Genomic DNA, 13,013 nt, shown 5'->3' with positions numbered 1-13,013 from the left:
ACACCCAACCATACGAAAGTTGTTTTCAAATAAAGCCCACAAAACAACCTGCAGTTCGGGGGTGTCTATTACAAACTACAGATTTTATATATGGATTACATCTGGTTAAAAAATTAGTAGTTAGTGATTCTGTCATAAGAAAAAGTCAATTGATCATTCGTATATTATAGCAACGCTAGACTCTGCAACAGAATTCTTCTGATAGTACAGAAATATAATACTTAGGGGCACAAAAGGACGTTGTACATCCTCTCTGCCTTAATTTGAAACATTTTGCTTCCCACCAGATTGTAAACTAATAGTTTCAAATTTAGGCAAAATATTATAAAGGATACTTTGCCTCCCCGTAAAACTCCTGGGCAATAACCCTTCTTTTTTTATTACCAAAAAATTTTAAAACAGGAAGAAATACATACACAACAACAACAACAAAATCAACAAACAGACATTAACAAAAGCAACAACAACGATATCATACAATCAATAAGCTTAACAGTTGAGAACACCAAGAACTTAATTCCTGAACAAATAATGACGATGACGCTGTTGTCGTCGTTATCCTTCTTGTTGTTTTATTTTTGTTTCGTTTTATTGCTCAATGTTGACTGTTAAGACTGTGACGGAGTGAGTGTCTTTAAATTATGAACATGTCTGCACCGGAATATGACAATTATACAAAAGGACAACAACAAAACACAGAGGAAGTAAAATACAACACACATACTATGTAAAACTGTCTAAAAGAAGCACATATATAACGGGAGGAAAGGAAAAGGAATTTGTTTTATTCTTGTTGTTCTTCATCACGAGATTGTTTATTAAGATGACAAATTAAAAAAATACAACGACGACAACAACAACGAACGTCAAGGAAAATAAATAAGTACTTTAATTAAGAAAAATTAATAAAAGGAAAATTAACAATACATAAAAATTAATTGTGGAATCACTTATATTTGAAATATAAAGCAATTACTAACTCATAACTAAAAGAGTACTTTTTTAGGTTTTTGAGTACTAATCTTATTTTCCTCCAAACTAGACTATAGAATAGACTTGACTACAGACTAGACCATAGAATAGATTATAGGCTTGACAATAGACTATAGCCGATACTATAGACTAGAATATAGACTAAACTATAGACTAGACTATAGACTAGATTATAGACTAGACTAGACTAGACTATAGACTAGACTATAGACTAGACTATAGACTAGACTATAGACTAGACTATAGACTAGACTATAGACTAGACTATAGACTAGACTATAGACTAGACTATATACTAGACTATAGACTAGACTATAGACTTGACTATAGACTAGACTATAGACTAGACTATAGACTAGACTATAGACTAGACTATAGACTAGACTATAGACTAGACTATAGACTAGACTAGACTATAGACTAGACTATAGACTAGACTATAGACTAGACTATAGACTAGACTATAGACTAGACTATAGACTAGACTATAGACTAGACTATAGACTAGACTATAGACTAGACTATAGACTAGACTATAGACTAGACTATAGACTAGACTATAGACTAGACTATAGACTAGACTATAGACTAGACTAGACTAGACTATAGACTAGACTATAGACTAGACTATAGACTAGACTATAGACTAGACTATAGACTAGACTATAGACTAGACTATAGACTAGACTATAGACTAGACTAAGACTAGACTATAGACTAGACTATAGACTAGACTATAGACTAGACATAGACTAGACTATAGACTAGACTATAGACTAGACTATAGACTAGACTATAGACTAGACTATAGACTAGACTATAGACTAGACTATAGACTAGACTATAGACTAGACTATAGACTAGACTATAGACTAGACTATAGACTAGACTATAGACTAGACTATAGACTAGACTATAGACTAGACTATAGACTACTATAGACTAACTATAGACTAACTATAGACTAGACTATAGACTAGACTATAGACTAGACTATAGACTAGACTATAGACTAGACTATAGACTAGACTATAGACTAGACTATAGACTAGACTATATACTGACTATAGACTAGACTATAGACTAGACTATAGACTAGACTATAGACTAGACTATAGACTAGACTATAGACTAGACTATAGACTAGACTATAGACTAGACTATAGACTAGACTATAGATAGACTAGACTAGACTATAGACTGACTATAGACTAGACTATAGACTAGACTATAGACTAGACTATAGACTAGACTAGACTAGACTATAAACTAGACTATAGACTAGACTATAGACTAGACTATAGACTAGACTATAAACTAGACTATAGACTAGACTATAGACTAGGATATTTCATAGACTAGTCCATATAGTATTTCATAGATTAATCTATATAATAGTTCATAGACTAGTACATATACTATTCCATATACTTGTTCATATAATAGTCCATAGACTAGTCTTTAATCAACTTAATAGACTAGTTCATAGTTAAGACAATAGATTAATCCATAGTCTTGCCAATAGATTAAACTATACATTAGTCAAAATAATAGTCCATAGTCTAGTCAAAAGATCAGTTCCCAATGTAGTCAATAGACTGTTTTGTGGACTAGTCCATAGTTTTGTCAATAGACTAGTCCATAGTCCATATACATAAATATGCCTTTTCTTAACTATCTCAGTCAAGGAGTATTCAAGATGAAGTTATCATCTATCCAGAAAATTCTATAATTTGACTGGTTTTTGAAAATTTGAAAGGCCTTTAAATGTAAACCCTATCTTTTTTAGAGCCGGTTTTGCTATAGACTATAGAATAGACTATAGACTAGACTATAAACTAGACTATAGACTAGACTATAAACTAGACTATAGACTAGACTATAGACTAGACTATAGACTAGACTATAGACTAGACTATAGACTAGACTATAGACTAGACTATAGACTAGACAATAGACTAGACTATAGACTAGACTATATACTAGACTATAGACTAGACTATATACTAGACTATAGACTAGACTATAGACTAGTCTATAAACAGATTTTCGTAATATAGAACTTGTTTATATTTGTAAATCATTAATGATCACTAAAGAAATTTTCGGAAAGCGATCCTATATGGGAGTGGGGTCAATTAATTTTAGTTCCTATAAAACGTGTTTATGTCGAATTTCATTTATATACAATGAGATGAAATTTGTGAAAAAATTAACAATTTAATGTATCTAAATATAAACAGAGGTCAAAGGTCATATTTCAAATGTATATTTTTAAAGATTTTATTTATCTCTATTTATTAAAATTTTGCAAAAAACTAATGAAGAATTTGTTTACTTTTCTCTTTACAGCTGGTCTCAAATACACCGATAATCAACGAGTCATTATCCATGTCAAAGATGTCAACGATGAACCACCCTACTTCATTAATCGCCCACTACCCATGCAAGCTGTCGTCCAACTTAATGCACCACCAAATACACCCGTCTTTACATTACAAGCACGTGATCCTGATACCGATCATAATATCCATTATTTCATTGTACGAGATCGTACCGGAGGTCGTTTTGAAGTGGACGAACGTTCAGGTGTAGTACGCACACGTGGTACAGATCTCTTTCAACTCGATATGGAATATGTTTTATACGTTAAGGCTGAAGATCAAAATGGCAAGGTGGATGATCGTCGTTTCCAAAGTACACCCGAAGAACGTTTAAGTATAGTGGGTGGCAAAAGAGCTCCTCAATTCTATATGCCCAGTTATGAAGCTGAAATACCAGAAAATCAGAAAAAGGATTCAGAGTTAGTATTTTTTTTTTTTCCTTTATTGGTTAAACTTTAATTTTCTTGTCTTTAATAAGAAACAAATATTCTTTATTTGCATTATTTGATTTGTTTTTTTATTATTTGTTTTTAATATTTTTCCTTTTGGTTTAACCTTATTGACTTTAATGTCTCTAGACAGTTGGTTTTTATTATTTCTTTGTTTTCCTTTCTTAACTTGACTTTATTTATTTAGTTTCAACATTAAGCCTGCATCTTAATATACACAATACATATTTCTTTTATTAAATTTCTTGAATATCCTTGAAATGTACTTACTTTAACTTTTTTTCTCCTTTTCCTTATACAGCATCATTTCCGTTAAGGCAAAATCTTTTGCAGACCGCGAAATCCGTTATACACTTAAAGCTCAAAGCCAGGGTGCGGGCACGTTTAATATTGGCCCTTCTTCGGGCATTGTTAAGCTGGCCAAAGAATTGGATTTTGAAGATTTACGACAACCTCATGTCTACTCCTTGATTGTTACAGCCACAGAGGATTCTGGTGGTTTTTCAACATCCGTTGAGGTATGTACACAATGCTATAAATAGTATTGAATAATTCTATCAATCGCAAATAATATTGAGAACACACACACACATACAATATTATAAACTCTGTTAACTTGGCACGTTAGCATCCGTTTTTCTACTTTTACCACCACCATCAAGAGCTCCAGCAGCTTATTCAGCCACAAAGTTTTTCTTAACAAAAACTATATAAGTAGTAACCCTCATAGATTCTTTCATTTCCTTTTGTTTTTCCCCCACATTTTCATTTTCCTATATAATTTTTTTTTTTATTATTTGAAATTTCTTTATTTCTATACCCGGGGTATCATTAGTTTTGTTTTTTTTTTGCAGTTTGTGGTCTGCTTTCTTTCTTTCTAGTAGTAAATTTTCCAAGGGTAATTTAATGTCATTTGAGATTTGTTTTCAAACTTTACCAGCAATTGCACTTAAATGCATAATTTTTATTTTATTTAGAGTGTAGCATAAAGAAAGAATGAACCTTAGAACATTCCTACTGAAACTACATTGCGGAAGAAGTAAAAAAATATTAACTCAAATTGACAGTTTTATTGGAAAATTACAACGAACTTTACAATATTTTCCCTAAGTTTTTTTTTTTTTGTTCTCAGGGTGATGCTGTGTTAGAAGCAAAAAGTAGCGAAAAAAAACTTAAAATTGAAATTGGAAAAATTATGTTAAACATGTCAAGTATTATGGAAAATAATATTAACGATGGAAGTAAAGCAATAGTAAAGTACTATAAATCTTTACGAAATGAAAAATGTTAATAAGAAAAAACAAAAGAAATTGGCAGCTTTAATTTTTCGACAGGAAAAACGATAAAAATATAGTGATAGAGAAAATATGTTGCAACTAAATTATGTTTAGCTATAGATTTAAATAAAGTGTAAATAAATTTTTATTTGTAGTAGTATTTTAGGGAAAATAGGCTTTTCTTCGCAGTTCAATGAGTAAAAATATGAAATAATTGTTTCCATTAAGGTGGATTCATAAAAGATATACAAGGACTTTCTAAAATCTAAAATTCTAAAGTCTATAGTTAGTCTATATAGTATATAGTCTAGTCTATAGTCTAGTCTATAGTCTAGTCTATAGTCTAGTCTATAGTCTAGTCTATAGTCTAGTCTATAGTCTAGTCTATAGTCTAGTCTATAGTCTAGTCTATAGTCTAGTCTATAGTCTAGTCTATAGTCTAGTCTATAGTCTAGTCTATAGTCTAGTCTATAGTCTAGTCTAGTGTAGTCTATAGTCTAGTCTATTGTCTAGTCTATAGTCTAGTCTGTAGTCTAGTCTATAGTCTAGTCTATAGTCTAGTCTATAGTCTAGTCTATAGTCTAGTCTATAGTCTAGTCTATAGTCTAGTCTATAGTCTAGTCTATAGTCTAGTCTATAGTCTAGTCTATAGTCTAGTCTATAGTCTAGTCTATAGTCTAGTCTATAGTCTAGTCTATAGTCTAGTCTATAGTCTAGTCTAGTCTATAGTCTAGTCTAGTCTAGTCTATAGTCTAGTCTAGTCTATAGTCTAGTCTAGTCGATAGTCTAGTCTATATAGTCTTGTCTATAGTCCTAGTCTATAGTCTAGTCTATAGTCTAGTCTATAGTCTAGTCTATAGTCTAGTCCTATAGTCTAGTCTATAGTCTAGTCTATAGTCTAGTCTATAGTCTAGTCTATAGTCTAGTCTTAGTCTAGTCTATAGTCTAGTCTATAGTCTAGTCTATAGTCCTAGTTCTATAGTCTAGTCTATAGTCTAGTCTATAGTCTAGTCTATAGTCTGGTCTATAGTCTAGTCTATAGTCTATCTATAGTCTAGTCTATAGTCTAGTCTATAGTCTAGTCTATAGTCTAGTCTATAGTCTAGTCTATATTCTGGTCTATAGTCCTAGTCTATAGTCTAGTCTATAGTCTAGTCTATAGTCTAGTCTATAGTCTGGTCTATAGTCTAGTCTAGTCTATAGTCTAGTCTATAGTCTAGGCTATAGTCTAGTCTATAGTCTAGTCTATAGTCGTATGTGTCTATAGTCTGGTCTATAGTCTAGTCTATAGTCTAGTCTATAGTCTAGTCTATAGAGTCATAGTCTAGTTATAGTCTAGTCTATAGTCTAGTCTATAGTCTAGTCTATAGTCTAGTCTATAGTCTAGTCTATAGTCTAGTCTATAGTCTAGTCTATAGTCTAGTCTATAGTCTAGTCTATAGTCTAGTCTATAGATAGTCTATAGTCTAGTCTATAGTCTAGTCTATAGTCTATAGTCTAGTCTATAGTTTAGTCTATAGTCTAGTCTATAGTCTAGTCTATAGTCTAGTCTATAGTCTAGTCTATAGTCTAGTCTATAGTCTAGTCTATAGTCTAGTCTATAGTCTAGTCTATAGTCTAGTCTATAGTCTAGTCTATAGTCTAGTCTATAGTCTAGTCTATAGTCTAGTCTATAGTCTAGTCTATAGTCTAGTCTATAGTCTAGTCTATAGTCTAGTCTATTATCTAGTCTATAGTCTAGTCTATAGTCTAGTCTATAGTCTAGTCTATAGTCTAGTCTATAGTCTAGTCTATAGTCTAGTCTATAGTCTAGTCTATAGTCTAGTCTATAGTCTAGTCTATAGTCTAGTCTATAGTCTAGTCTATAGTCTATTCTATATTCTAGTCTATAGTCTAGTCTATAGTCTAGTCTATAGTCTAGTCTATAGTCTAGTCTATAGTCTAGTCTATAGTCTAGTCTATAGTCTAGTCTATAGTCCGATTTCCATCAATAAATAACACAAATACATCAATCACCATTCAAATAATCACAAAGACTTCTCATCCGACTAATTTATAATTTATGAATAGGTGCCAAGGTCCCTATATTCCTGACTCACTCTACTTCCTTCCCTTGTAATTTCAACTCATGACCCTGTAGGGGATATACATATTTAGTCTTTCAATTTCTTCTAATATAGGAATACCAAAAAGCATGGACGGTTAAATTTCATCTTGCCTCAGTCATTAACACTTTTTACATTATCTTCCCTTTTCCTTTTGAAGCTTTTACATCGATTTTAATATTAAAGCAATATCTGTTAAGAAGCACTTTACTCATGCTTAAAAACAATTACTTTCAAACTATTGTCTACAAGAATTAATAAACATACACACACTTTCATATAATCACGTTTAATTAACTTTTCTATTTACTCACTCACCTTTCTATTCTGCTCATTCTAGCTAACCATACGTGTCACTGATGTCAATGACAATGCACCCAAATTTGAATTGCCTGATTATCAAGCGCATAATGTCGATGAAGACATACCCTTGGGCACCAGTATACTACGTGTCAAAGCGATGGATTCCGATTCAGGTGCCAATGCAGAAATTGAATATTTAGTATCCGATGATCATTTTGCTGTCGATTCGAACGGCATTATTGTGAACAATAAACAATTAGATGCCGATAACAATAATGCCTACTATGAGTTCATTGTTACGGCCAAAGACAAAGGTGAACCCTCCAAGTCAGGTGTGGCCACAGTACGTGTCTATACCAAGAATAAAAACGATGAAGAACCTAAATTCTCGCAACAAGTCTATACGCCGAATGTCGATGAGAATGCTGGTCCTAATACTTTGGTTACTACGGTCGTGGCCTCCGACAAAGATGGCGATAATGTAAGATTTGGTTTTGTGGGCGGTGGCACCTCATCCGGCCAGTTTGTGATAGAAGATATAACGGGTGTAATACGTTTGCATAATAAGGCCATAACATTAGATCGCGATAAGTATGAATTGAATGTAACGGCAATGGACGATGGTTCGTGTTGTGTGAATGGTGACCAAACGATACATACATCGACAGCAGTCGTGGTTGTTTTCATTACGGATGTCAATGACAATAAGCCGGTATTTAAGGATTGTGGTACTTACTATCCCAAAGTGGAAGAGGGTGCACCCAATGGCAGTCCCGTTATAAAGGTGGTGGCAACCGATGAAGATAAAGGTGTTAATGGTCAGGTAAGTGTTACGGTTATATAAGTGTGCACAAGTTTTGTGTAGTTATTTTAAGAAGAGACTTAAAATCTTTATGCAGATTATTTGCTTGTGTAAACTAAAGGTACAGCTCTTTTGCTTTTAAATAATTCAAAAAGAAGTTTTTAATTACTTAAATGCATTTGTATATTAAAGTCAAAGTGAAATTCTCTTTTGTTACTTTAATTAACTTTAATTAAATGTATTTTGTAGCTTTCACAATGTAAAGTAGGCAGTAAAAAGCTCAAACAGAAGTTGTAAAAAAATCTTGTAATTATGTATTTGCCTTTTATAATTTTTATAGTAGAGTGGCTTTAATATAAAAATTACCATTTTGGAAATTTTAAAAAATTTCCGAAGGGATTTAACCCTAATGACTCGTTCTTGGAGTTAAAAACTAGGAATGTAACTCGATTTCAGATTGTTTGATAAAGGTACGATTTGAAGAATGCAATCTGTTGAGATGAATCGTTAGATTTTAATAAGAGCACTATGTTGTAAAACTACCTGATATTGATGGGGTAAGGAAATGCCCCTGGAGGATTATTGGTAGTATCTACTTTTAAGTATGTAGGTTGCAGGTTCGATGGCTATTGGAGACTCTTGTAAAGAAGCCTACAACAGGACCGATCCGATACATCCTTTACACGCTTACTAACTAACTAACTAACTAACTAACTACTAACTAACTAACTACTAACTAACTAACTAACTAAATACTACCTAACTAACTAACTAAACTAACTAACGAACTAACTAACTAACTAACTAACTACTAATAACTAACTAACTAACTAACTAACTAACTAACTAACTACAACGAACTAACTAACTAACTAACTAACTAACTAACTACACTAACTAACTAACTAACTAACTACTAACTAACTAACTACAACTAACTAACTAACTAACTAACTAACTAACTAACTAACTAACTAACTAACTAAACTAACTAAACTAACTAACTAACTAACTAACTAACTAACTAACTAACTAACTAAACTACTAACTAACTAACTAACTTAACAACTAACTAACTAACTACTACTAACTAACTAACTAACTAACTAACTAACTAACTAACTAACTAACTAACTAACTAACTAACTAACTAACTAACTAACTAACTAACTAACTAACTAACTAACTAACTAACTACTACTAACTACTAACTACTAACTAACTAACTAACTAACTAACTAACTACTAACTAACTAACTAACTCACTAACTAACTAACTAACTAACTACTAACTAACTACACTAACTAACTAACTAACTAACTAACTAACTAACTAACTACTAACTAACTAACTACTAACTAACTAACTACTAACTAACTAACTAACTAACTAACTACTAACTAACTAACTAACTAACTAACTAACTAACTACTAACTAACTAACTAACTAACTACTAACTAACTAACTAACTAACTAACTAACTAATAACTAACTAACTAACTAACTACTAACTAACTAACTAAACTAACTAACTAACTAACTAACTAACTAACTAACTACTAACTAACTAACTAACTAACTAACTAACCTAACTAACTAACTAACTAACTAACTAACTACTAACTAACTAACTAACTAACTAACTAACTAACTAACTAACTAACTAACTAACTAACTACTAACTAACTAACTAACTAACTAACTAACTACTACTAACTAACTAACTAACTAACTAACTAACTAACTAACTAACTACTAACTAACTAACTAACTAACTAACTAACTAACTAACTAACTAACTAACTAACTAACTAACTAACTAACTAACTAACTACTAACTAACTAACTAACTAACTAACTAACTAACTAACTAACTAACTAACTAACTAACTAACTAACTAACTAACTAACTAACTAACTAACTAACTAACTAACTAACTAACTAACTACTAACTAACTAACTAACTAACTAACTAACTACTACTAACTAACTACTAACTAACTAACTACTAACTAACTAACTACACTAACTAACTAACTACTACTAACTAACTAACTAACTAACTAACTAACTAACTAACTAACTAACTAACTAACTAACTAACTAACTAACTAACTAACTACTAACTAACTAACTAACTAACTAACTAACTAACTAACTACTAACTAACTAACTAACTAACTAACTAACTAACTAACTAACTAACTAACTAACTAACTAACTAACTAACTAACTAAACTAACTAACTAACTAACTAACTAACTACTACTAACTAACTAACTAACTAACTAACTACTAACTAACTAACTAACTAACTAACTAACTAACCTAACTAACTAACTAACTACTAACTAACTAACTAACTAACTAACTAACTAACTAACTACTAACTAACTACTAACTAACTAACTAACTAACTAACTAACTAACTAACTAACTAACTAACTAACTAACTAACTACTAACTAACTAACTAACTAACTAACTAACTAACTAACTAACTAACTAACTAACTAACTACTAACTAACACTAACTAACTAACTAACTACTAACTAACTAACTAACTAACTAACTAACTAACTAACTAACTAACTAACTAACTAACTAACTAACTAACTAACTAACTAACTAACTAACTAACAACTAACTAACTAACTAACTAACTAACTAATAACTACCTAACTAACTACTAACTAACTAACTAACTACTAACTACTAACTAACTACTACTAACTACTAACTAACTAACTAACTACTAACTAACTAACTAACTAACTAACTAACTACTAACTAACTAACTAACTACTAACTAACTAACTAACTAACTAACTAACTAACTAACTACTAACTAACTAACTAACTACTAACTACTAACTAACTACTAACTAACTAACTAACTAACTAACTAACTAACTACTAACTAACTAACTAACTACTACTAACTAACTACTAACTAACTAACTAACTAACTACTAACTAACTAACTAACTACTAACTAACTAACTACTAACTAACTAACTACTACTAACTACTAACTAACACTACTAACTAACTAACTAACTAACTAACTAACTAACTAACTAACTAACTAACTAACTAACTACTAACTAACTAACTAACTAACTAACTAACTACTAACTAACTACTAACTAACTAACTAACTAACTAACTACTACTAACTACTAACTAACTAACTACTAACTAACTAACTAACTAACTAACTACTAACTAACTAACTAACTAACTAACTAACTAACTAACTAACTAACTAACTAACTAACTATCTAACTAACTACTAACATTGTTATCCAAGCTTCAGCATCATTTCCTACAACTGAGTTTAGAATTGAACATTCACTTTACCCAGCGGCATCTAAGAATCTCTATTTTCTTGAGGCCTTTAGTTTTTAATTAAAATTTAATTTGCTACATATTTCCCTGAAAGATTAATAATTGTTATTAAAACTACTGTAATATATCTTTTTTTTAATAATATAAACTTACAATACAATTAAAAATTCATATTGTCATAATCAATTTAAAACCAAGCCCTCAAACCACTTCTTTGTCAAAGTTCATGAGCCACATATTGAAAAGCCACCAATAATTTTTGAATTGTATAAAAGTACATAAATTAATAATGAAAACAATATTTTAATTAAATATAAATAAAAAAACATTTATATCAATAATTAAAAAGTGTTGCGTACATTTGATATACATATAATAATAAATATTGACTTTTCCCTTTGTCATAATCATATATTTAGATAGAATTTTGAAATAATTAAATATTTAACAATTGAAATTAGCCAAAAACAAAATAATTAATAAATAATTTATTAAAATTTCTTTAGGTCAAATACTCCATTGTTCAGCAGCCCAATCAAAGGGTACCAATTTACAGTGGACGAAGAAACTGGTGAAGTATCCACTAATAAGGTATTCGATCGTGAAGGTGATGATGGTAAATTTGTATCGGTCACCGTTAAGGCCACCGATCAGGTGAACCCAGTTTGGAAGGTGTTTGCTCGTTTACTGTGGAAATAACAGATGTCAATGATAATCCACCTTGTTTATCGTCAGGTCAGTTTGTCTTTTTTTTTTAAAGAAAATTTTATTATAATGGATTTTTTTTTTTAACAGAAATATGTGGAAATGTCAAACAAGATGCTAGTATTGGTACAAAATATTACGTGTCTCTGCCTCTGATGAGGATGCCGATAATAATGGTGCCATTATTTATAGTTTGAGTGCCCCCTTTAATCCCAATGATTTGGAATATTTTGATATACAGCTGAATCGGGTTGGATTGTTTTAAAGAAACCACTTGACGTAAGTTATTGTTTACAATTTTATTAATAGTTTTTTTATGTATTTTGTTATTTTTTTTTTTAATTTTTATTTTTTTAATAAGAAATTAACATAATTTTTATTTAATTACTAACATTATTTTTATATATTGGGTTTTGAGAAAATTTTTACTGCAACATCTTTGGGGCTTTTATATGAACATTATGTCACTTTTTTATACCCTACACCACTTTAGTGGGGAGGGTATATTGGGTTTGTGCTGATGTTTGTAACGCACAATAATATTGGTCCTATACCCACCTTAAAGTATACCAATCGGCTCAGAATCATTTTCTGAGTCGATTTAGCTATGTCCGTCCGTCTGTCCGTCCGTCTGTCCGTCC

The 13,013-nt window shown here is 30.7% G+C and overlaps 1 pseudogene; it reads left to right on the top strand.

Annotated features, from left to right (window-relative positions):
• Positions 1-12,651, top strand: part of LOC119608114 — a 108,044-nt pseudogene extending 95,393 nt beyond the window's left edge.
• The last annotated feature ends 362 nt before the right edge of the window (positions 12,652-13,013 follow it).

Source organism: Lucilia sericata, unplaced genomic scaffold (genome assembly GCF_015586225.1).
Source record: "Lucilia sericata isolate MDLA Ls3-8-SP2 unplaced genomic scaffold, ASM1558622v1 Contig000794F_arrow, whole genome shotgun sequence".
NCBI lineage: Eukaryota > Metazoa > Arthropoda > Insecta > Diptera > Calliphoridae > Lucilia > Lucilia sericata.
Note: the sequence above shows the minus strand (reverse complement) of the source record. Positions and strands in the feature narration are given on the sequence as shown.